General features: G+C 34.3%; 2 long non-coding RNA genes, 5 other non-coding genes and 2 pseudogenes across 8 annotated transcripts; 8 read left to right on the top strand and 1 right to left on the bottom strand.

Annotated features, from left to right (window-relative positions):
- The first annotated feature begins 3,256 nt into the window (after window positions 1-3,256).
- Window positions 3,257-8,916, top strand: LOC100816665 (uncharacterized; annotated as a pseudogene). Its single transcript, XR_137182.5, has 9 exons — window positions 3,257-3,905; window positions 4,282-4,333; window positions 4,516-4,591; window positions 4,742-4,787; window positions 4,877-4,975; window positions 6,149-6,217; window positions 6,321-6,654; window positions 6,794-6,939; window positions 7,041-8,916. The product of XR_137182.5 is annotated as an uncharacterized protein (transcript).
- Window positions 8,917-9,909: 993 nt separating this feature from the next.
- LOC100815610 (AAA-ATPase ASD, mitochondrial-like) lies at window positions 9,910-12,195 on the bottom strand (annotated as a pseudogene).
- Window positions 12,196-15,764: 3,569 nt separating this feature from the next.
- On the top strand, window positions 15,765-21,702 carry LOC121173381 (uncharacterized). The gene is made up of 3 exons (XR_005888129.1): window positions 15,765-16,163; window positions 19,071-19,188; window positions 21,365-21,702. It is a non-coding gene; the product is annotated as an uncharacterized lncRNA (long non-coding RNA).
- LOC112998944 (small nucleolar RNA Z199) lies at window positions 16,221-16,299 on the top strand. The gene has a single exon (XR_003264123.1). It is a non-coding gene; the product is annotated as a small nucleolar RNA Z199 (small nucleolar RNA).
- On the top strand, window positions 16,420-16,494 carry LOC112998897 (small nucleolar RNA SNORD18). The gene has a single exon (XR_003264076.1). It is a non-coding gene; the product is annotated as a small nucleolar RNA SNORD18 (small nucleolar RNA).
- LOC112998947 (small nucleolar RNA U54) lies at window positions 16,567-16,649 on the top strand. Its single transcript, XR_003264126.1, has one exon. It is a non-coding gene; the product is annotated as a small nucleolar RNA U54 (small nucleolar RNA).
- On the top strand, window positions 16,743-16,834 carry LOC112998949 (small nucleolar RNA R64/Z200 family). Its single transcript, XR_003264128.1, has one exon. It is a non-coding gene; the product is annotated as a small nucleolar RNA R64/Z200 family (small nucleolar RNA).
- Window positions 17,749-17,846, top strand: LOC112998959 (small nucleolar RNA snoR69Y). The gene has a single exon (XR_003264138.1). It is a non-coding gene; the product is annotated as a small nucleolar RNA snoR69Y (small nucleolar RNA).
- On the top strand, window positions 19,195-21,057 carry LOC121173382 (uncharacterized). The gene is made up of 2 exons (XR_005888130.1): window positions 19,195-19,527; window positions 19,651-21,057. It is a non-coding gene; the product is annotated as an uncharacterized lncRNA (long non-coding RNA).
- Window positions 21,703-23,614: the final 1,912 nt, after the last annotated feature.

Consider the following 23,614-nt stretch of genomic DNA (forward strand, 5'->3'; position numbering starts at 1 on the left):
TGAAGAAACATGATAAAGGCAAAGGGCCACTAAAGATCAATGATGACTCTTTGCAAATCCAGAAGAACGTATCAAAGGGTAATAATTGTCATTTCTATCAGAAATATGAACACTTCCAGAAGGATTACCCAAAGCATAAGTCTTGGTTCGAAAAGAAAGGTGACCTTAATGTTGTTGTATGTTTTGAATCAAACTTAACTGAAGTTCCCCATAATATATGGGGGGATTGATTCTGCATGTACGACTTATCGTTTAAAACTCGACAATGGACATAATTTAGATTTACTGAAAACTCTTTATGTATCTAGTTTATCTAGGAATTTAGTTTCATTATCTACACTTGATGTTATTGGATACTCATTTAATTTTGGTAATGGATGTTTCAGTTTATTTAAGTATAATCATCTCATTGGTACTGGTGTTCTTTGTGATGGTTTATATAAATTAAAATTAGATGGTTTATAAGCTGAAACCATTTTAACTATGCATCATAATGTTGACACTAAACGTAGTTTAGTGAATGAACGATCTACTTTCTTGTGGCATAAACGTTTAGGTCACATTTTTAGAGAAAGGATGGAAAGATTAATAAAGAACGAAATTCTTCCTAATCTAGATTTTAAGGATCTAAATATTTGTGTGGATTGTATTAAAGGAAAACAAACAAAACATACAAAGAAAATAGCTACAAGAAGCACTCAGCTTCTTAATACTGTGCATACTGATATTTGTAGGCCTTTTGATATTAATTCTTTTGGAAAGGAAAGATACTTAATCACCTTTATTGATAACTATTCATGTTACGGTTATGTCTACTTACTGCATGAGAAATCTCAGGTGGTGGATGCCTTAGAAATTTACTTGAATGAACTAGAAAGACAATTAGATAGAAAGGTGAAGTTGTTAGATCTGATAGAGGTGGTGAGTATTATGAAAGATATAATGAAATTGAGCAACACCCAAGTTCATTTGTTGAACTCCTTTAGAAACGTGGGATTTATGCGCAATACATAATGTCTGGTACACCAGAACAAAATGGCGTATCATAAAGGTTTAATAGAACTTTAATGGATATTGTTAGGAACATGTTAAGCAATTGAACTTTACCTGTAACTTTGTGAATGTATGCCTTGAAAACTGCCATATATTTGTTGAATAAGATTCCTAGTAAGACAATTCCAAAGATACATTTTAAACTGTGGGTGAATATGACACCTAATATAAGGCACTTACATGTTTGGGGTTGCCAAGTAGAAATAGGGATTTATAATTCACAAGAAAGAAAATTGGATGCAAGAACAATCAGTGGGTATTTCATTGATTATCCAAAAAAGTCAAAGGGGTATATGTTTTATTGTCCTAATCATATTATGACAATTGTCGAAACTAGAAATGTAAGATTCATTGAAAATGGTGAAATCACTGGAAGTATAGTTCTACGAGATGTGGAAATTAAAAAAGTTAGAGTGTAAGTCCCTTTAGCATGTGCCTCTAGTAGTAAGGTGATTTCTCATTTAGTTGTTGTTCCAAATAAAAATGAAGAAGAGTAACAAAATAATGAACTCATGATACATAATGAACCTATTATGGAAGAACCACAAGAAGTAACATTAAGGAGATCTCAAAGAGAAAGGAGATCAGTTATTTCGAATGACTATGTGGTATACCTACATGAAACAAAAACAAACTTAAGCATTAATGATAATGATCCATTTTCATTTTCACAAACTGTAAGTTGTGATAATTCTGAGAAGTGGTTAAATGCCATGAAAGAATAGATAAATTTCATGGAACATAATGGTGTTTGGGACCTTGTAAAATTGTCAAAGGGTTGTAAGAGAGTTGGTTGTATGTGGGTCTTCAAGATTAAACATGACTCTCATGACAACCTTAAACGTACAAGGCTAGACTTGTTGCAAAGGGGTTTACTAAAAAAGATGACGTTGTTTATAAAGAGACGTTTTCACTGGTATCACGAAAGGAATCTTTCAAGATTATCATGACATTAGTAGCCCATTATGACTTGGAGCTACATCAAATGAATGTGAAAACTGTCTTTCTTAATGGGGATTTAGAGGAGAATGTTTATATGGACCAATCAATAGGGTTCTCAGTTTAAGGAAAGGCACACATGGTGTGCAAATTAAAGAAATCAATATATGGTCTTAAGCAAGCTTCCCACCAATGGTATTTGAAGTTTAATGATATCGTTGTTTCCTTTGGATTTAACGAAAATACTGTTGATTGGTGTATATATCTGAAGGTCAGTGAGAGTAAGGTTATTTTTCTAATTTTGTATATTGATGATATCTTGCTTGCAACTAATAATCTTGGTCTTCTTCATGAAACTAAGAAATTTCTCTCTAGCAACTTTGAAATGAAAGATATGGGTGAGACAAAATATGTGATAGGGATAGAAATATTCTAAAATAGATCACAAGGATTGTTAGGCTTGTCTCAGAAAGCATATATCAATAAAGAAGTACTAGAGAGATTTAGGATGGAAAAGTGTTCATCATCACTTGTTCCAATTCAGAAAAGAGACAAATTTAATCTCGCACGATGTCCTATAAATTATTTGAAACGAAAAAAATGGAAGCAATTTCGTATGCATCAGTTGTTGGAAGTATTATGTATGCTTAGATTTGTACTCGACTAGACATAAACTTTGTAGTTAGAATGTTAGGAAGCTATCAAAGTAATCAGAGAATGAAACATTGGAAAGCTGCAAAGAAAGTTCTAAGATACTTACAGGGAACGAAAGATCACATACTTACATATAAGAGGTTTGATCATCTCGAGGTGATTAGATATTCAGACACAAACTTTGTTGGATGTGTGGATACGAGAAAATACACTCTTGACTATATATTTCTTTTAGCCGGAGAAGCAGTATCGTGAAGGAGTGTAAAACAATCCCTCAATATAGAATGGGTCATGCCATATGATTCGATGATTCATGGGATCAACCCCTCAATATCTCTATCAAGTCGATTATTAGTTCGAATCTCATAACATGGCTTAAAAGAAAAAAAAAATGTAACATTTGAGGAGCAAAGCAACATGCTGCTCATCCGGGCAATAGGTAGCACCAGGCACACAATATTAAGACTTCATACCCTTAATGGTATGTTTGGTTATAAGAGAAAAAAATTCAAAATTTAATATGAATCTCACATTTTTTTATTTTAATTTAAATATTTCTTTTAGATAAACCAATCGTAAGAGTTAATACGAAAGAAAGAGCCATCATTAAATTAATTATTAGGTACACCCGCCACTCACCCGAGTCTCAGCTTTGCAAGTTCGGCGCCCAGGCTCGGAACCGAGCCTCCGGTAAGATTCCAAAGCTGCGCCCCTCGAAAACTCCACTGAATGAGAGACGAAGCAAGGGGCAAAAGAGAGAGAAAGAAAACACAGCGCATTTCTGGAGAGAGAAAAGAAGGAACCGATTCTAGAGAGAGAAAAAGCGGTGGATTTCTAGGGAGAGAGCGGAGGGCGCGAGCGCGATGGTTCAGATCGCGAGGAGGAAGAAGGGACGGCCGTCGAAGGCGGATCTGGCGCGCCGCTCCGGCGAGTCTCCGGCCGCCGCGTCGCAGTCCGATCCCCGGCGGAGCCTCCGGCGTCGGAGCGTGAGGTACAACATCATCGACTACGACGGCGATTACCTCGACGACGACGAGGAGGACGAGAGGAGGCGCAAGAAGAAGAAGCTCAAGCTCATGGCGAAGCTGAACCAGGACGGTGAAGAAGAAGAAGAAGAAGAGCGAGAAGAAGAAGAAGAAATCGAGCCGACGTCGCCGAGCCGCACTCGCCCCGAGCCAGTGGAAGAATACGGTGACGACGAAAAGGAAGAGAACGAAAACGAACAAGAGGAAGAGAACGAAGAAGACGAAGACGCTGTGGTAATGCATTAGCGTGTGTGTAAGGTTTTAAATTGCGGTTGCGGTTTCGTCGGGATTTTGATACCACTAGAAATTGCTGCTACAATTACAGTTACAATGAGTGTCACTGAAATTCTTCTTTGGTGTAATAAATCTTCTCTCTCTAGATTTCTTTGTCCGTGTCGGGATCTAGAGAGAGATTAACTAACAAGTCAACTGTCAAAAACTAACATGCACAGAATCTGATCTCTCTCTCTCTCTATATATATAATTGTCTCTGTCTGTATTGTTTGTGTCTCTATCACACTCTATTATATAAATATATATGATGAGTGAAGTTTTATGCCTTTGGACGCTATTAATTGTGTGTGCATGTGTTTATTTCTAATGATGACAGGTAAAGGGCAGAAAAGTGGAATCGAAAGGGCTCCACTCTGTTTCTGTTTCAGGTTCGTGTGATTTTAATTGGGGTGCTTGTGTTGTGGTTGTGGGTGTATTTTTTTAATATTATATATGGATAATTTGAAAAGAAAAAAAGTGATGACTGCTGAAAGGGTACTGGTGGTTGTGTTTCTGCATCGTCCTTTGTGTGTTTTCATCAATTTGCTCTTTTTGTTTTTGTTTTTTTTAGCTCCGGTGATTCTTCAATCTGGGACTCCGTTGCCTGATAGGAGGACTCTGGAATTGATCCTTGACAAGCTTCAGAAGTATGTGTTTTCCTTTTCCATTTCTCAGTGTTTTGTTGGGTTTGGTGTTTAACTGCTTATGGTGATGAGTGATTGCAATAGGGTGCATGTTTTTGTGAAACTATTTTGTTTTCTGACTTGGGACTATTGTGGGGGTATGGATGATGGCAGGAAGGATACTTATGGTGTGTTTGCAGACCCCGTTGACCCGGAAGAGGTGTGTTGATTTTTATTCCTGTGAGTTGGTAAATCTTGCTTTTGGAAGACACCCGAGTTGGAAGTTCAAATTCTGTTTTTGACATGCAGCTTCCTGATTATCATGATGTGATCGAGCATCCCATGGACTTTGCCACTGTGAGGAAGAAGTTGGGAAATGGATCTTATACTACCTTAGAACAATTTGAGGTATGCAAACTTGATATACTTACGATGCTCAGACTTGAGAGCTGAGACTCAAAATGTGGGTTGTTAGCAAGACTCAGCCAAATGTAGTTAGTACTGAGCATGTAAAAAAAACCATTGTGAATGGCTAATTTCTTGATTTATTCAGCATGTTGTCAAGTTTCAACAGGTCTTTCTGTAGTATTACTTAGAGATGATCATTGCATTAGGCAACTGAGTATAAGCTGCATAATTTAATTTCTTATTGGTTGATGCATCATCCTGTGTTTATGGTATTGTTAAATGAATTCTGTTTGGATTTTGCTAATGTGTGCTGAAAATGGCACATGCTGCACTTGATTTTGTGTTTGATTGTAACCCACTTGATTGTCATTGAATTGTGATAGTCTATCACTCTAACTTGGTGTTAATATTACAGTTTAGCTCTTTGGAATGTGGAGCTTTAAATCATTTTATCCTCATCATTTGATTTGATCATGCTTAAACTCTCTTATGAGCATGAGTTTCCTAGACCTTTTCTTGCAAAAAATGTTGTTTAATATTATCGATGACACCATCTTCATATAATTATTGATTAATTTGTCTATTGCCACCCATTTAGATATCATTTGTCAGAAGTCTAAAAAGCTAATGATATTTTGCATACGGTTTCTGTTTCTTCCTGTTCTTCATGGATATTACTCATGTGCTTATGCCTGAGAGGATATGATAGCTTAGATCTTGGGTTGGAAATCTTGATTTTCTAGGAAAAGAGAGGCAGTGTCTCTGGTACTACCTATAGCAATCTTGATTTTTGGTTAAAAGTGTAGTGGAAGATTTCCTTTATTAAAGATAGTTCTTGTTCACGAAGTACTAAAATTTGTACTGGGAAGAAATTGATTTTATTTTATTTTTTTTATAATTTGTTTGTCTCCCTGACTAGTGTGGTTTTTCTTTGTACTGACAACTTGTAGATGCTTTTAAAACAATTGCAATTATGATGAATGATACTACTATTCAACAAATGTGAGAATGAACTTGCTTTACTGCTAATAGATCCCTCTATTACAAAAATTCCAGAATATTTATTTCTTTTCTAACACTTTGACTGTCCATTAATTTGTCTTCTTAATTGAGTAAAAATTGGAAGACAAGATTTTGCTATAATTATACTGACTGGTGAATTGTTGAATGCAGATTGATGTCTTTTTAATTTGCTCAAATGCAATGCAATACAATGCACCAGAGACTATATACCACAAACAGGTATAAAGTTCAATGCTTCCCTGTGTTCCCTTCCCCTCCCAACAAATGTGACATCAATAATTGTTTTATTGTGCTTACTGTGTGACCCCTATATTTGTCACAGGCACGATCAATACAAGAACTTGGACAGAAGAAGTTTGAGAAGTTAAGGATTGGCTTTGAACGCTCTCAGATTGAGCTTAAATCAGAACAAAAAGCAGGATCCAATTATTTGGTTAAGAAGCAACCAAAGAAGCCACTGGCACATGCCTCACAAGAACCTGTTGGCTCTGATTTCTCCTCAGGGGCAACTCTCGCTACTATTGCAGATGTACAGCCAACTTCCCATCTGATGCAAGGTGGTAGATGTGAGAGGTCTGGCAATATTGATGGTATTTTGGAGGCAAATGCTTTCTGGATTGATGCAAATCAAGAGAAAGCTGAAGATGTTTTGTCAGGTATGTCAGTAATGAGATCATGCTATTATCTTTCTCCCATTACATTTGCCCCAATTATTCCTATACATTCTGTTAAAGGAGGATACTTATGTCAAAAGCTAGTTATTCCATTTTTGATTGTGGTTCTATATTGTTTCAGGGAAAGGTCTTCTCTCTAAGTGGGGAAGGAAGTCCTTTGTGCTTGACGAAAGTCGTCGTGCATCTTATAATATGTCCAATCAACCAATTGTTAGATCAGATTCAATATTTATGACCTTTGAGAGTAAAATGAAGCATCTGGTTACTGTATGTATCAAAATGACTGAATCTTTTTCTTGTATAGTTGGCTTGCTTTTACTCACATTGTCAAAACATAAAACATTAGAATTTGTAATTTTTGGATACAGGTTGGACTTCATGCAGAATATTCCTATGCTAGTAGTTTGGCTCGTTTTGGTGCATCTCTAGGACCTATTGCTTGGAAAATTGCTTCGCACAGGATTCAACAGGCACTGCCTGCTGGATGTAAATTTGGTCGTGGTTGGGTTGGAGAGTATGAACCACTTCCAACCCCAATATTAAAGGTTAATAATTGTGCCCAAAAAGAAACTAGTTTGGTTATGAAGTTTCCTTCCTCTACTGAATTACCAAACAGTAACCAAAATTGTAAGAATGTGAAATCCAGCATCGAGCATCCTTTAAATGGACAGATGCTTGAGGGAAAACATCCTTCAATGCCTGATTTCAAAGGAAAACTTTTCTTTGGTTCTGCTGGAGTAAGACTCAGTGCTCCTGTCAACATCCTTAATCAGGAGCAGAATGCCCAATCCAGGAAATCAGGCAAGTCTGAGAAAAAGGGTTTGAAGCAAGTGGAGTTGAATTCTTTAACCTCAAGTAATCAAAATAATAATGGTCTGGTTGCAAAGTTTACAAGTAATGCTCCTGCAGTAGAGTCCAAGCCCAGAGAGATGGTGCCAAGGAACATGTTCAAACAGCCAGATACTAATGGAATTGTTAGTGGAGAGTTGCCTAATGGAAAAGTCACAAATACAAGCTTGAATATACAGGTGACTGGTTCATCACCTGAAAGTACATCACATCAATCAAGCAGAGCTGCTCCTGCTGTTGTCCATGGGCAGGAGCAGGGCCTTAGCGACCCAGTTCAGTTGATGAGAATGTTCGCAGAAAGGGCTCAAAAGCAACACACTTCTTCCAATCATTTGCTTGTTGATACTCCACCAGTGACACTATCAGGTCCATCTGGACAGAGAAATGAATTGGGAAATGCTTCAGCAGCAGCTGCCCATGCATGGATGTCTGTTGGGGCAGGAGGGTTTAAACAAGGACCCAACAATTCTAGTTCACCCAAAAATCAGATATCTGCAGATTCTTTGTACAACTCAACAAGAGAGTTGCATCAGCATATTTCAAGAATTCGGGGGGAGTTCCCTCTGGTGGAATGCCTTTCCAACCATTTCAAGCAGTTGCTCCTCAACCTATTCACACAGGCGCTGTTTCTCAGTTTCCCAACCGGCCTATGGTTTTCCCTCAGTTAGCATCTGCTGACCAATCTAGATTTCAAATGCAGTCCCCTTGGCGAGGTCTTAGTCCTCATAGCCAGTCAAGGCAGAAACAGGAAACCCTTCCACCTGACTTGAATATTGATTTTGAATCACCAGGGTCCCCTGTAAAACAATCTTCTGGTGTCCTTGTTGACTCTCAGCAACCAGACCTAGCTTTGCAACTATGATGAGGCATTGCTGTCATGGTATGGATGTTTCCACTTGATTTGGACTGGTCATGGAATTTGCAGTTCCTGTAAATGAATGTTGAATTTTGATCCTTGAAGGCTTGCATAATAAATGTGAAAATGCCTTAGTCTACCCGGATTGGAATTTAGCACAAGGTAGTCCTGAGTTGAAATGACAGTACTGGAGACTTCGGTGGATTTAACAGAAATAACTTCACGACTTACCATAATTTCCAGATGAGGATTACCGAATCCATGAACCATGTCTCTTTTAACATAGGGTTGAAGTTGTAGAAAAAGTCCGCAAGTTGATTGATTATATTGGTAGCAGGCAAATTGCAAAATGTATTGTTGATGCCTTGTATGTATATTGTTTACAAATTGATTAAATTTGGTTGCCTAGATATTTCGTTCCATTGATGACTAATGTATCTGAATTGGTGGTAGGGCATCACTTCTTAATTATGCTATTATTTTGTACATGGGATTTACATGTTACTAATGGAAAGCGATTGCTTGCGTCTTTTTCTTTATTTAACTCTATTTTGCACATAAGTTCCAGGCCTATAAAGCAAAGACTTGTTCTCCATGATAAGGTATTCTTTGAAAGTTTAGCAAAATGTTATTGAGCCATGTTAATTTTCCATATGGCGCCCATAAAGTATTTCTTTTCTTTGAAACACTAACCAATTATTCTTTTCTACCACTCTTAATCACATGTACACAATCATGAGGATTCTTTTTTTGTAACTACATGAGGATGTACATGTAGGAATGGAAAGAGAAAAATCCCCATTTCTCTTTTTTCCCCGTTCCCCATAGGATAGGCTTAGACACGCTGAAGCAATTATAAATCTCATGAATCCAAAGGATAGGTTTTAAGGCATTTGATGGCAGCTACCAACAAATTTGGACACTTTGGACATGCAAAATTGGTTCTGCTTTTCAGCTTTCTGTTGGATATAGATCCTTTTCGTCTGTGTTTCTTCTGATCCGTCAAAAGCATGTCATCACTGTAAGTCAATTGGATCCTGAAGATTCAGGGCAGCAACAGAAGCCCGTTTGAGAATGACATAACCATGAAAGTTTCTAGCTCCAAGGTGAAGAAGAATTTGCGTGTTGATTTCCTTTTTTGCTGCTTGCCCTCTGGTTGATTATTATGTTTATGTTGACACCAAATAGCTTCAGCTTGGCCATCTATTTTTTAAAGAGAAATAGAACAAGAAATTTTATAACAAGTAGTGCCTAAAATTGTACTAGTGCCTAAAATTATTCATAACTCTGTCCAAATTCAGTAACAAATAAAATGATGTTTCTATTAATTTTTTCAAAAAGAAACAAACCAATTAGGCTAGGTATGTTCTCGGCTAACACATTCACATACACATTGTAACCAATATATATATATATATATATATATATATATATATATATTCACTTCACATACACATTCATATCCAAGTGTTTATCGTTCTTAATTTAAAATAAAACTTCAGATGACCAACCTGTGCAAGTATAAGCTTGGCCACAACATAACCCAATAACAAAAAGCATAATAACCATCCAGTCAATTTGTTGCTTAGAAAACTAAAGAAAAACCATTAAAACTACATCTGAACAGCATACTTCAACTATTATATCATTAATATTATTGATCATAATCTAAACTAATGGATGGTGTCATTCCCTTTCACCCCTTCACCAGATTTTTCATTTGCTTTAGCCTCTCCCGCTTTAGCTAACTGTTCCTTTTCATTCTCTTCAGCCACGCTTTCTCTTCCTCCCTGGTCTTTTTCTTTGCTTCCTCTTCTTTGGTCTTCTTCTTGTTCTCCAAAAGAGACTCAAACAAACTCTTCAAGCAAGTCTCGGAATCTTCAAGAATTGACTTAGGCATTAGATTCTCAGCAACATCAGCAGTAACAACTTCTCAAGTAGTTCTTGGTTAGCACCTTGAAAGCCTCATAGCCGCAGTATGACATCTCTATGTGCTTGTCCATCCTCCCTCTCCTGATGAGAGCAGGATCAAGCTTCTCCACTAAATTTGTTGTGAAAATTACGATCCTCTCTCCCCCGCACACTGACCAACTCCCATCAGTAAAGTTCAACAACCCTGATAGAGTCACCTTGCTTGCCTTCTCTTCTTCTTCAGCATTCATAATAGGATTCTCTGGTTGCTCCTCATCCTCATTTTCTTTTTTCTTCCTCTGGCCAGTAAGATCAAAAGAGCAATCAATGTCTTCGATCACTATAATAGACTTGCTTCATGTTTCGATTAACAGCTTCCTCAGCTCAGTGTTTTTCTTCACTGCAGTGAGTTCAAGATGATACATATCATAGTTCATGAAATTAGCCATTGCAGCTATCATGCTGGACTTCCCAGTCCCTGGAGGGTCATATAGCAAGTACCCTCTCTTCCAAGCCTTCCCAACTTCAGCATAGTACTCTCCACCTGTCTTGAACTTAACAAGGTCGTTTAGGATCTCCTCCTTCTTCTTAGGGTCCATCGCGAGGGTCTCAAACTTCAAAGGGTGCTCAAAATTCACATGGCTCCACTTGGTGCATTTGTATCATACCAACCTTTGATGGAATTGTTGGTGTACAGCTTGAGTGTCCTGTTCTGAACTCTAATAGCCCTGCCTTCTTTCAACACATGTTGGATGTAAGAGCCTCTCTTCTTCCGAGTTGCTGTGCCATGAAATTGATTGTGTTCTTGGAAGTTTGTAATTTGCACTCCACCACACTTTGACTCCTTGGAACTCATCTATGATCTCTTGGTTGTCGTTCATGCTGAGGACTAGTGGTATCTGACTATCCTTCAACACCTCAGCTTTGAGCCTGTTGGCTGTTTGAGATGAGTTTGCAATAAGGTAGGTTCGGATATTAGTATATTATGCTTCACTGCTCTTGAGGCGTTCCCCTGAAAACTCGGAAGGAAATTTGTATATAAGGCCTATGAATTTTTGTATGTATTTTTTGACATAGGTACGAAGATGGTATGCGAAGAATTGCTCATACATTGCATACACAAACATTAAGTGAGCCAGGGTGAGACCATATTTCTTTCTTTCTTTTGTTGTGATCAATGAATTCATGGACTGTGGTATTTATAAAGAGTGGAGTGTTTTTGGTAATACTTGTTGCACACGGCATAGCACTGCCGGTTAAAAAGGAAAATGTGTGATGTATGTGTAAAAAAAAAACCAAAATGTTAATTGAGAAATAAAAATTGTTATGTAATTCTGCTTTTGTTGTGATCAATGAATGGATGGACTGTGGTATTTATAAAGAGCGAATGGACCAGCAGTAGTAGAGTGTTTTTGGTAATTCTTGTTGCACACGGGCACACCACTACTGATTAAAAAGGAAAATATGTGGAAAATGTGACATGTATGCATAAAAAAAAGTTAATTGAGGGATAAAAATTATTATAGAAAAGTTAGTTATTAATTATTAAAATAAGTAAATGGCTGAGATGCAATAAATAACCGTAGTTGAAAGTGAAACCAAAGACACTGTAGTCAGTTTGTTAGCATTTTAGAAAAGTTAGGGCCAATATAAGCAGAATTTGTATTATATATGAGATATGAGATTATTCCTTAAAGACGTGATAAATAGGCCACTCCATCATGGCAGCTTCGCATCTGCGTGAGTCGTTCTCACTTGTCAGCATGCAGTTGAAGAAAATGTATAACTCCCTCTGTTTTTACTGATAACACTTTCAAACTTGTTTTCTCAATTCCTAAGGCTACACTCATCTGAATCCATTGATTCTTAAGTCTAACCCTAAGCTTTAAGACCCTATAAATCCATTTTTAAATCCACTTTCAAACTTGTCTTCTCAGAGAGGATCACAATTTTCACAACAAACTTTGTGGGGAAACTTGACCCTGCTCTCATTAGGAGAGGGAGGATGGACAAGCACATAGAAATGTCATACTGTGGCTATGAGGCTTTCAAGGTGCTGGCCAAGAACTACTTGGATGTTGAGTAGCACACATTTTTTCTGTTATTGAGAAGTTGTTGGGGAAGATCAATATGACACCTGCTGATGTTGCTGAGAATCTGATGCCTAAGTCATTTGTAGAAGATTCTGAGACTTGCTTGAAGAATCTGGTTAAGTCTCTTGAGGAGGCCAAGAAGAAAGTTAAAGAGCAAGAGGTTAATGCTAATGGAAAATCTGGTGAAGGGCTGAAAGAGAATGGCACCGTCCATTAGTTAAGTTCAATAGTATCTCCTTGGTGAAATAATGTTTGTATTGTCTGCTGTTCAAATATAGTTTTAGACTTAGTGGCTTTCCTTGGCTTCTAAAGTAATAAATTGAATTTACGGTTATTATGACTTGTGAGAGATTAAAAAGTCATTTTATCGTTATTATTTTTCATCCATTTTGGATTTGGATTTACTAGCTAGAAAGCTGATACATGTTTGGTTGAAGCTAACTTATTTAGATGTTTGGATTTACAAAGCTTTTCTGAGGGAGGGATACAACTTATTTCCATGGGATTTGGGCATTAGGCTTTGAATATTGGTTCTTGCATTTTTTTGCATGCACATATTCATACAACATGGTTTGGTTGAAGCTAACCGTAATAAGATGAACAATTGTATTAAATAAAATGAATTGGAAAAGATGCATCAGAGAAGCTTTGTTAAACAAATTAAAAGGGCTTTTTTTTCGTTTGCCCTGATCACCACCAAAGGGGAAATCGAGCGAAAGTTTGCCAATATCAATGAGTCTTAAATCTCAGTTCATCCAATTCTTGGGAGTTTATTATATGGATTTGTTCAGTAATTTAGTAGTTAGGTTGATTGGTCATTATTAATCTCTGTAAGTTACAATGCTTTATATACAACTTCAAATATCAGCTAACTATTGAATAACAGAATGTCAATTAATTCTAAAAATGACTGTTAACTAAACCACTTAACAGCTAAACTATTTTGACATATTATGTGTATTTATTTATCTACATGCATGCTTATAAAAGTGTGGATACGACTTGAGAGAGGCAGGACGAGTAGTAAGATATATGCTTCAAACAAATATTTAAATATGTGTAATGTAAAAGATTATTTTATATAAATAAAATTTATAATAAATAAATACTTTTGAAGATATTTACATCATATCGAAAACTCATAATAAATAAGTATTTTTAAATACAAATTATATTTTAGATTTATATACATGTGTACTTTTCAAGCAGCTACAATTCGCTAGTGCTAATAAATTAGAAGCTTAGGCATCACTTGGTATCTTTAAAGGTATCAATAACACGCAATAACCAATACACAACTTTTATAGCAACATATATCAAACAGTGAGTGCCTTAAGAATCAAATACCAAATTATATTTGATTCTAGCACCAACTTCCATTCCCACCAACAAATCCATACAAGAACAAAGAGGTGTAGGTGTAAACACTTTAATTTCTACTCAGATTTGTGCTCACCAGCATCCCCTCCCATGAGTCCCATCCATAAGGACAAAATGTTATTATAAATCTGAGGATGCACAACTCACCAATGGGGGGTAGGTGTGTCAAAAGCATAGCTAAAATAATTAGGACATGCATCCTTAAATATCTACACACTTTGCTTGCCTTTCCATCATCAACCCAATGTAGATTTCTTCGTAGTCATCATTTACCAAATCTTCAATTAGTTTATCTTCAACAGATGAATCGCTTGAATCCATCTTAAGCAAATACTGCATAGTTATAGAGTTCTGAAAACTTGATAGATTTTTGCACAATTGTGATTTTATGAAAATGTTGTTACAATTAGACAATAGAGAGAGAGTTATAACGATTAGTTTGTTACAACAACTAGTTTTTTTTTTTTTAATGAAATAACAACTAGTTTCATATAATGCTATTTTTTTGTAAATGAAATAATGACTAGTATCATATAATGACTAGTCTTTTTTGTGTTTGAATGAAATAACGACTAATTTTGAATAATAACTAGTTTCATAATAAAAATGACATAATTAAAACTTCATAATTAATAAAAATGACATAATTAAAAATTACATAATTGAAACCTAAATAATTAATAAAAGTTACAATAACCAACATAATTCACCAGTCATACCAACAATATCTCTGTGGAGAATTTGCATGTCGATCTCTTTGTTCCTCACCGTGATCCTTTTATTTTCACCTTGTTGATTTCATGCTTGGCACATGCAAGATTTTCTAATGTTTTTGTTTTGGTTTTGATTATCTCTTCCATACCTTTGAGATCAAGAAAATTTGAAGATTTTGCCTTTGATTTTGCTTTTGTGGCCCTCTTTGTAGCTTTTGTCCCTATTGGATGATCCATGGTAGGTGATGTTGGCTTGTAACTTGACAACTTATTCAGATTAGGAGAGGATGAGTATGCTTTAGGAGCAAAAATCTTTTTTTCTCTTACTAGATTCTTCAAATTGTACCAACCATTTAGGTTGCTTCCTCATTACATACCATACATATTCTAATTTGAAACTTGTCTTTTTATCTTGCATATAAATAGCATGTGCATCTCTCATGATGTTAGACTCGGAGTTACCACTCTTATTTCTTTGACAGACATGTTTGTAGCCCGCAAAAAATTTGCGACAGCTTCTGTTGATCCTTTGCCATCGATATTTTAGTTGTGACACTTCTTTCGGCTCCAAATGTTACTCACAAAAATTATTATAATTTTTACTGAAAAAGTTATCTTTTTTTTGTTTACCCCCACAATCGGATTCTTGGAAACATTTAGTCATGCGTCGGTGAGAAATGCTTCTTCCTGAAAAAGTTATCTTCCTTTGCAAAGAAGTATTATCTTTGTTTTGTTTCAAAAGCTTCTTTTGGCTATCCTCCTTCTCCTTCATTGATCACATTATTATCCAACTTAACTTGGGTGCAAAATGCTGGAATTTGAGACTCGGACGCAAAGTATTCATTGGTTGCCACTAGTATCCATTGAAGACCTTTGGTTCATGAAAGGTGATTGAAACATATAAAATTGACATGAATTAAATGGGAGATACTAAAAATTAGTCATGTTAGGATTATTTTGTGGGTTGGATAAATTTGAAAAATTTTGTTGATTATTTGACCTTAAATTTAACCCCGGACTCATATGAAATGAATTTTGGTTTGGATCCATTAAATAAAAACAAATAAAAATATAAGTGGGGAATTTTTTGAGAATAAAAACTAGATAAATTTGAGAGGTTTTGATCGTGTAAATATTGAATTACAGTCTATTTATATTGTAAAAAAATATATTCATTGCCAACAATATTTTTGCACTAATTAATATTAATTTAGCCGTTGAAATGAAATAGCATTATAATAATACTTGTTTTGTTTTAATTTTACGGGCAAAGTAACGTTGCTTCACGAAACCACTGTTGCCGTCGAAACACTCATCTGAATGTTGCAATATCAGGAGTTGCTATCCGATCACATTGCTTCCGAAGCAGTCCGTTGTGGAAGATCTTAAGCTGAAACAACTCTACACAGCTTATCCATGTTTGAAAATGGATTATTAATTAAATAAAATCCAACATAATGAAGAAACAGATTAAGGAAAAGGCCCAAATCGATAAGGACCCGGCCCATTCTTCTCCCTCCTTTCAATTCTAGGGTTTCTGAGTTCTAGATAGTTCACCGTTCCAACTCCGCTTGTTTATAAATACGCGCAGCAAGTGTTACTCTCCCTTTGTGTCTATCTTGCGCCTCTTCCATCTGCATCAAAGGATTTTGCCTACTTTGTTGTTCTATTTCCCTTCGGTTCGATTAGGTTCTCTCTTTTTCTGAATCTTCGCTTTCTTCTTCGTTGTTTTTTCTTTGTTATATCGATCATATGATGAGAAAAAAACTGCAACAATATGATTGGATTCGTTCCATGATTCCTAGTATTTAAGTCTCTGATGATTAGTTCTGCTCTCCCTCTTCTTTTGATGTTTGAAATTAATTTACAATTTCTTTCCGTTTTCATTTTTTTAATTTGTTTTCGATTTTTTGGGTTAGAGAGTTTGATTAGAAAAAATAGCGAAGAGAGATGATGATTATTACATTGGTCCGTGTTTCTGAATCACCGTGACCGACAACCCTTACCAATTTCTGATCTCCAATCGCAGATAATTTTTTTTAATATTTAATTTTTAAATTTCTTAATTTTAGCTTAATTTTTGCGTGGCTTTGGCTCAGTGATTTTCTGCCATTGTTGCAGTATACGCTATTCCGACTCAATATGTGAGTAGAGATATCATCATAGATGAGAGCCTCTGCCACGAAGGTTGTACTCAGTTAGATATTTTCCATTGGAAATTAGGCTCGAATTTGTTTGATTGTGTTAGGTTTAGATTTTTGTGTTGTGGTTCTGCGGTGACGAATTAGAATCAAATTCACATGTCAGACTTCAGAGATTTTCAAATCAATGAGAATATCAATTCTGTTACTGAGCAGAATTTACAACTTATTTATTATTGGGCTTGTGATTTTTTAAATGTAGTAGTTATATTTTGTATTGACGGGAGGTCTCTTAGAAGGAGTCTCATGCTTTTTATTGAGAGCAAACTTATTATTTGTGTTTGCATATTTCTCAAGTAACCGTCATAAATCAATGCTCAAGGTGTCGACGGCGCCTCCCTCATGGGTGGCATCTCCGCCGGTGCAGTCTCATATTCCATCGCCTTATGGAGCGGCGTCGCCGCCTTTACCATTTGGGACTGGCCATGAGACGAACATTACATTCCTTTTTTTTTTGTAGCTTTTAGAAACAAAGTTTTGAACTTGTTCTCCTATTTGAAAATTTGTTTTACTTATTTGTTTTTTTAGTTAATGTAATGAATATTAATGGCTAGGGGAGTTCGTGCTAAGAAAATATTTTGGCATTTATTTTTCATAATCATTTTGAATGAGTTCATTATTTTGCTAAGGTTTTCATGCTCTTAATAACAAGAACAACAGCTTCTTCCTCTTGAGGCAAAGTAATCACTGGAAATTTAGAGGACCTGCATTTCACGAAATGTTCACTGTGGTCTCATGCAAAACATGCTTTGTTTTGTTTTAGCTAATGTTTCTGTAAGAAAAAGACGAGTGAAAGACAATAGGGCATGATATGGATTCCTTATTTCAAATGAGTCAAAGTTCTCTGATCACTTTGCTGGAGTTGTTATCAATTTTTTTTTTCGTTTAGGTTATGATTTGAGGCGTATGGAAATCAAATTCTAATTGGAATAATCCGTAAATTTTTATGTGTTAGCATGGAGTTCGCTAGTGACACTTTCCACTCACCACAACAATAGGAAGTAAACTAAACATACAAGCGCCAAAATTAGTTGGTAAAAGTCCACCTTTAAATTGCTTGTTTTATGCCTTTTTTGTGTGGTAAGTGATGACAAATATAATCCCAGCTCTATGAGACCTTCGCTACTGCAAGGTCTGGGATTAGATTTGTTTACAGTTGTCTGAGCCACGTTCTCAAACGTTATGTACATTTTTATTATTTCTCTCCAAATAATTTTTAATACACCTTATTTGTCATGATCAAAATAGATTATAAATAATAGTATCTGTCTAGAGGTCAATGTATCTTGGGATATTTTTTTATGGTCTTGTTAATAGATTTCATTTTTTTATCCTGTTTAATTTCTTTGTCTATTTTAAAGGAAATGTGATTTGAATTTGGATGATTTCATTGATTTTTTTATATTCTGATCATTGTGAGTATCGTTGTTAACTTTGTTCACTCTATCAATACGGCAAATTTTCCATACTAACAAAGACTAAAATCCCATCATGCTATACAAATGGAAGCCAGTTATAATCAAGGAAGTATGCAAAATATTGAAATCGTAATTGATGTATAAATTTTAATTACCCTCTTTAACCTTAGAACACTGTACGTCTGGGAAAAAACTTTGAAATTTACATTTACTCGCACATCATAAGGATAAATTTAATCAGCAAACAATAATATACAAATGCTAAACATTGTGTATTTAATCTCATTTCAATTTACAAGTCATACCAAGTTGATATAAATCAGTGCAATTTTATCTACTCTAATTTTCAAATTTGTCCAAAACAGAAGTTCATATTTAAACCAAAAATCAAAATCTCATTAGTATAAATAAAGTGAACAAAAGTTGATGATGAGCCACCACGAGCTCTTTGACCGAACAAGCAGAGTCATGGCCTAGCACCAACAATATGATTGACCCAAGAGTTACTAACCTGGTGCATAGGAGCCCAACACTGTTACTGTAGCTTCTGTTGGTGGACCAAAGAACCAGATTGAGCTCAATAACCAAAGGCCTCAAAGAAAAAAAACACATTGCGAATGATTGAAGGATTACATGCATAGGAGGCCTGAGTTTTGAAGTTCCTGAATAAAATAAATATTTGTTAAAATCAATTCTTTTATTAGTGGGATCCTCTTTATCACCATGTCTCTAGCCTTAGTGTCTTTCTTCATGTAAGGTCAGACATTGGAATGGTTCAAGATTTGGACCTTCATTTGTGAATCATCATGCTATTCTCTTAAAGCTTCAACAAACATGAACCATTACTGAATATCAACAACAATTTGAAAATCTTTCAAACAACATGAACCATTACTGAATATCAACTACAATCTGAAAATCTTTCAAACAGAGTGGATGGTTGAACCCTGACTCCTTGCTCATTTGTTTTATGGTAGGTCTATGTACTAAGATTTGGACCTTCATTAGTGATTCTCTTCAAGCTTCAACAATCAACAAACATGAATCATTACTGAATATTAACAACAATTTGAAAATCTTTCAAACGAGTGGATGGTATGAACCCTGACTCCTTGCTCATTTGTTTTATGTTAGGTATATGTACTAAGATTCCAACAGAATTAACAATGTATCATTCCACTTCATTAGCTAAAGCCAATGGTTTGGCTCGTCTGGTCAAAGACAAAATTCATGAATCTCGATCTAAATTTTCCAAATCCTATCCCCCATCTCCTTAATAGCAGGCAACAATATCACCATCCATATTAGGCACGCCTACTGCACCTTCGTCTGTTCCAATTTGTCGTGTCAATTCTGCTGTAATGGAAAAATGTCGTGCCAAGGGTTTATGTTTTAATTGCAACGAAAAGTTCTACCCCGGACCTCATTGTAAACGTAAGCAATTTTTGTAGTTGTTGCATGAAGATGATTCATGTGATGATTTCCCCTTTCCATTACTGGGTCCTGGACCTGTTGACACAAAACCTTCCCCAGCCTTAACCATTACTAATTTTGCAGACACATTCTAGTGATGAGCATTTCCATCTATCACCGGTGGTGTTATGCGAACCTCCCTCTCCTCACACTTTACGCATCAGTGATCGTATTCAGGAGAAGAATATTCACAATCCTCATTGATTTTGGCAGCTCCCAGAACATTTTAGAGCAAAAAATTGGAGAGCTTTTGGCACTTTCTGTGGTGGCTATTAACCCATTTTCAGTGATTGTCGTCAACGGGGAATCTATTCAATTTGCTGGTTATGGCTCCAATGTTCCAATAGTAATGACTCACAAAGTTTTCCATATTCCCTGCTATATATTGCTTATTCATGGCGCAAACCTCGTCTTTAGGGTTCATTGGCTACAAACTTTGGGCACCTTCCTCTCAGATTTCTTGATTCCTTCTATTCAATTTTCATACCATAATCAATCAATTACTTTAATAGTTTCATCACCCACACTTTCTACCCAAGCCTTTATGCGCAGTTATGTCGATACTTGTTTATTGGCATAGTTGAGTCCATGCATTCTGTCACATTATTACCTTTGGAATATGAGGTGTCACACTCTATTTCAAGCGGGGACTTGGATACTTCATCTCTTCCCAAGCGAAATGACCACTCTCTCACTCAATATTCCTCCATTTTTGCCAAACCACAAGGATTACCTCCGTAACAAGCACAAGATCACTGCATCCATCTTCAATTAGGTTCCCAACCTGAGAATGTGAGGCTCTACTATTATTTCTAGTATCAGTCAAGGTTATCAAACTTGTAAGAGTTTTATAGACTCCATTGGTAGTCTTGTAAGAGTCGATTTCATATAAAAATAATAATAAAATATCTATTAATAACATACTAATTAAATATTTCAACAATATAATAAAATAAAATAATAAATCATAAAGTTCAGAATATTTAAATAACCAAATGTATTAATAATATATTACTACTAGATAATAATTTGTAGAAGTTATAGTAGTGTTAGAACATTTTCATTGAGAGTAGTTTGATGTTATTAGAGAATAAAGATTTAATATTAATAAAGGTAATAAATATGAGATTAGGACTATAAATATTTTGGTCTAATTTTTTTTAACTTACTAAATCGTTGATTTGATGATAAACTCGAGAAAGTCTATTAAATTTACTTAGGGTTTACAAAGTTTACCTAAAGTTTACTAAAAAAAAATTTACTCAAGAGTCAACTCTTAAAAGACAATTAGACTTGTAAACTTGTAAGAATTAAAGAGTTAACTCGAGAGTTTGATAGCCATGATATCAGTGAGTTGTTATGACAGAAATGATGGAGGAAATGTTACGAGACATAGTCACTTGCCCTAACACCAATCCTTTTTTCTCATCCATGCTTCTTGCTGGAAAGTAAGACAAATATATTAAATACACTCTCTTTATTGACTCAAAATTTCATATGTATTCATAAAAACTTGTATGATTAAGTGGCCTTGTTTGCTGCCTATTGCACCATTCTTCTAGTTTAAAAGTTGAATCACGATAATGCCTATTAGGCAATATCGAAGTCCTTGATGAAATTATTGTATTGTTATCTTTAAGTTTTTATGATTAGGACTATAAATATTATATATATGAAACAATTATATTACATATATATCAAGTGAAAGGCTAAGATGTAAGCAAAATCTTAATATTACCTACATAAAAATAAATGAGTGATATAGTTTTTGTTAACTTTATTATTTATATTTGATCAGCACAAAGCTACACAAAGGACAAATTGGCCTTTAGCCGAGCTGCTACGGCAACACCAAGCAGAAGATTCAAGACTGCAAATTTGGAGAACTTTATTCAAATATAACAACTCAAATTAGGGTTTAATAATTGTACTTTCATATTTAATATTTTGTACATTATGGTTAAACTCTTCTTAAGTGAGACAATTTTTTGTTTACATTGAATTGTCTCTTTATAATGAATTATTGTTTTAGGCTTATTAGGTACCCTGGGTACCAACATTTGAGGTGTTTACCTTTTCGTTATGATAATTTTTTGAGATTTTTAATTTAAAAATATACATGATATTTACATACAAATTTACAATAGTACCTATGAAGGTGTTAAATTTAAAGTTGTTTAATATTCAATAGGCTAAGATATTTTTTGACCTTTATCTTTTTTATTTATATTTAATTTAATTTTTTATCTTTTGAAAATTTTAATTTGGTGGTTTATTTTTTAATTTTAGTTTAATTTGTTTCTTCCAAAATAATGAGCATTTTTTATTTTGGAATACAATTTTGAACTTTTTTATTGATTTGAGATGTGAGATTTGTCTCATTAGATTTATGTACATAAAAATTATTGAATTCAACGGATGTTTAGATCAAAAGGGTTGTAAATATGGTAAAAATCACATTAAAAAAGAAATCAATGAGCAATCGAAAGATTAAAAAAAATTAATATTCTTTTTTAATTGCTTGTGATATTCATTTTTTTATGCAATTTTTATCATGTTTATGACATTTTTTGGTTCGATTGGATTCATATTTTTATGTTGATGAATCTAATGAGATAAGTTTTACCTTTCAAATTAGTTAACAAAATTTTCAAAATCATGTCCCAAAATGAAAAAAACCATTATTATTTAGAAAAGACCAAATTTGTTGATATTTTTTGTATTATTTATTATATGAATTTTGTTTTAGACAAATTAATACAATAAATCTTCTAATTTAGAGTGTTGAGAAAAAAATTTAAAAGAGTTCATGTATTTAACATGTTACAGTAAATAATAAATAATACAAAACAATTGTAGATGATTTTGTTTCCTTTTTTAATGTGTTAAGAAAAAAATGACAAATTTCATATTTTTAGTTCTAACATTTTTTTCTAAATAAAGGAGTTTATCCGTTTATGTAATTGAAACATTTTAAAGATATTTATGTGTTTAAGAATTTGAATCTTGCAAGTTATCTTTAATGCGTAATTTAATAATTTTTGTTGAGATCTTTAAAACAATGTAATATTCTAATAAACATCAATCATAGTTTTTAAAATCAATCTAACCCAACCAGTTTGACTGGGATTGATTTGAGCTTGTTATTGAACTGGTATGAACTGATGTAGCCTAGAGGTGTTCAAAATCATACCACTGTAAATTGTCAAATGAATCCAAAAAATCTAAAAAAACCACAAAAAAAATATAAAAGAAATTCATACTTTTTGCGGTTTGATTCGGTTTCTAGATATTGTTATAAAAACCAAATCAAACCACATATTATAACTATATTAATTTTATTTAATGGATGTTTAACATTATGTAACTAGTATTATTTTAAATTTATAATCATTATAGTATGTTATTATAGTGTACTTCTTTTTATAATAAGTTTGTAATATGTATCAAAAAGTTATGAAATCTTCTTAAGCAAAGTCTCATGTTCAAACTTGATGAATGGTTGTACTCTACCTACTGAGAGGAGGAGGGTTTGAGCCTTTCTAAGACTTGCTCTAAGCTTAATGATAAGTTGTATCTTATTTTGGTACTTTGTTATTTTGATATTTGGTGGGTAGGATTATCTATCTAGTATAATTGAGAAGTCCAATGCTAATAAGAGTGCAATGACACTAACATTATTCCTTGGTATTTACAACCATGAATTATCATTTTAATTCAAAATTGAGAAGTCAGAAAAAGAATAATACAATTTTTTAATGAGAATTCCTTTATTAATGCTATCGGGCCTTTACTAGAGAAAAAATAGACTCTTTAAAGTAATAACTATTGGGTTAAATGTAATTTTGATCTTTTTATTTTTTAAATTTATAACTTTGATTTTCTTATTTTACAATAGAGACATTTAGTTCTCCTATTTTTTAAAATATGTAATTTTAGTCTCTATATTTTAAAATAGAGATATTTAGTTCTCCAATTTTGTAAAATATGCTATTTTGATTCTTCTATAAATTTGAAAAGTTTGATCAATAACAAATTAACCTTGTGT

Source organism: Glycine max, chromosome 13 (assembly GCF_000004515.6).
Source record: "Glycine max cultivar Williams 82 chromosome 13, Glycine_max_v4.0, whole genome shotgun sequence".
Taxonomy (NCBI): Eukaryota; Viridiplantae; Streptophyta; class Magnoliopsida; order Fabales; family Fabaceae; genus Glycine; species Glycine max.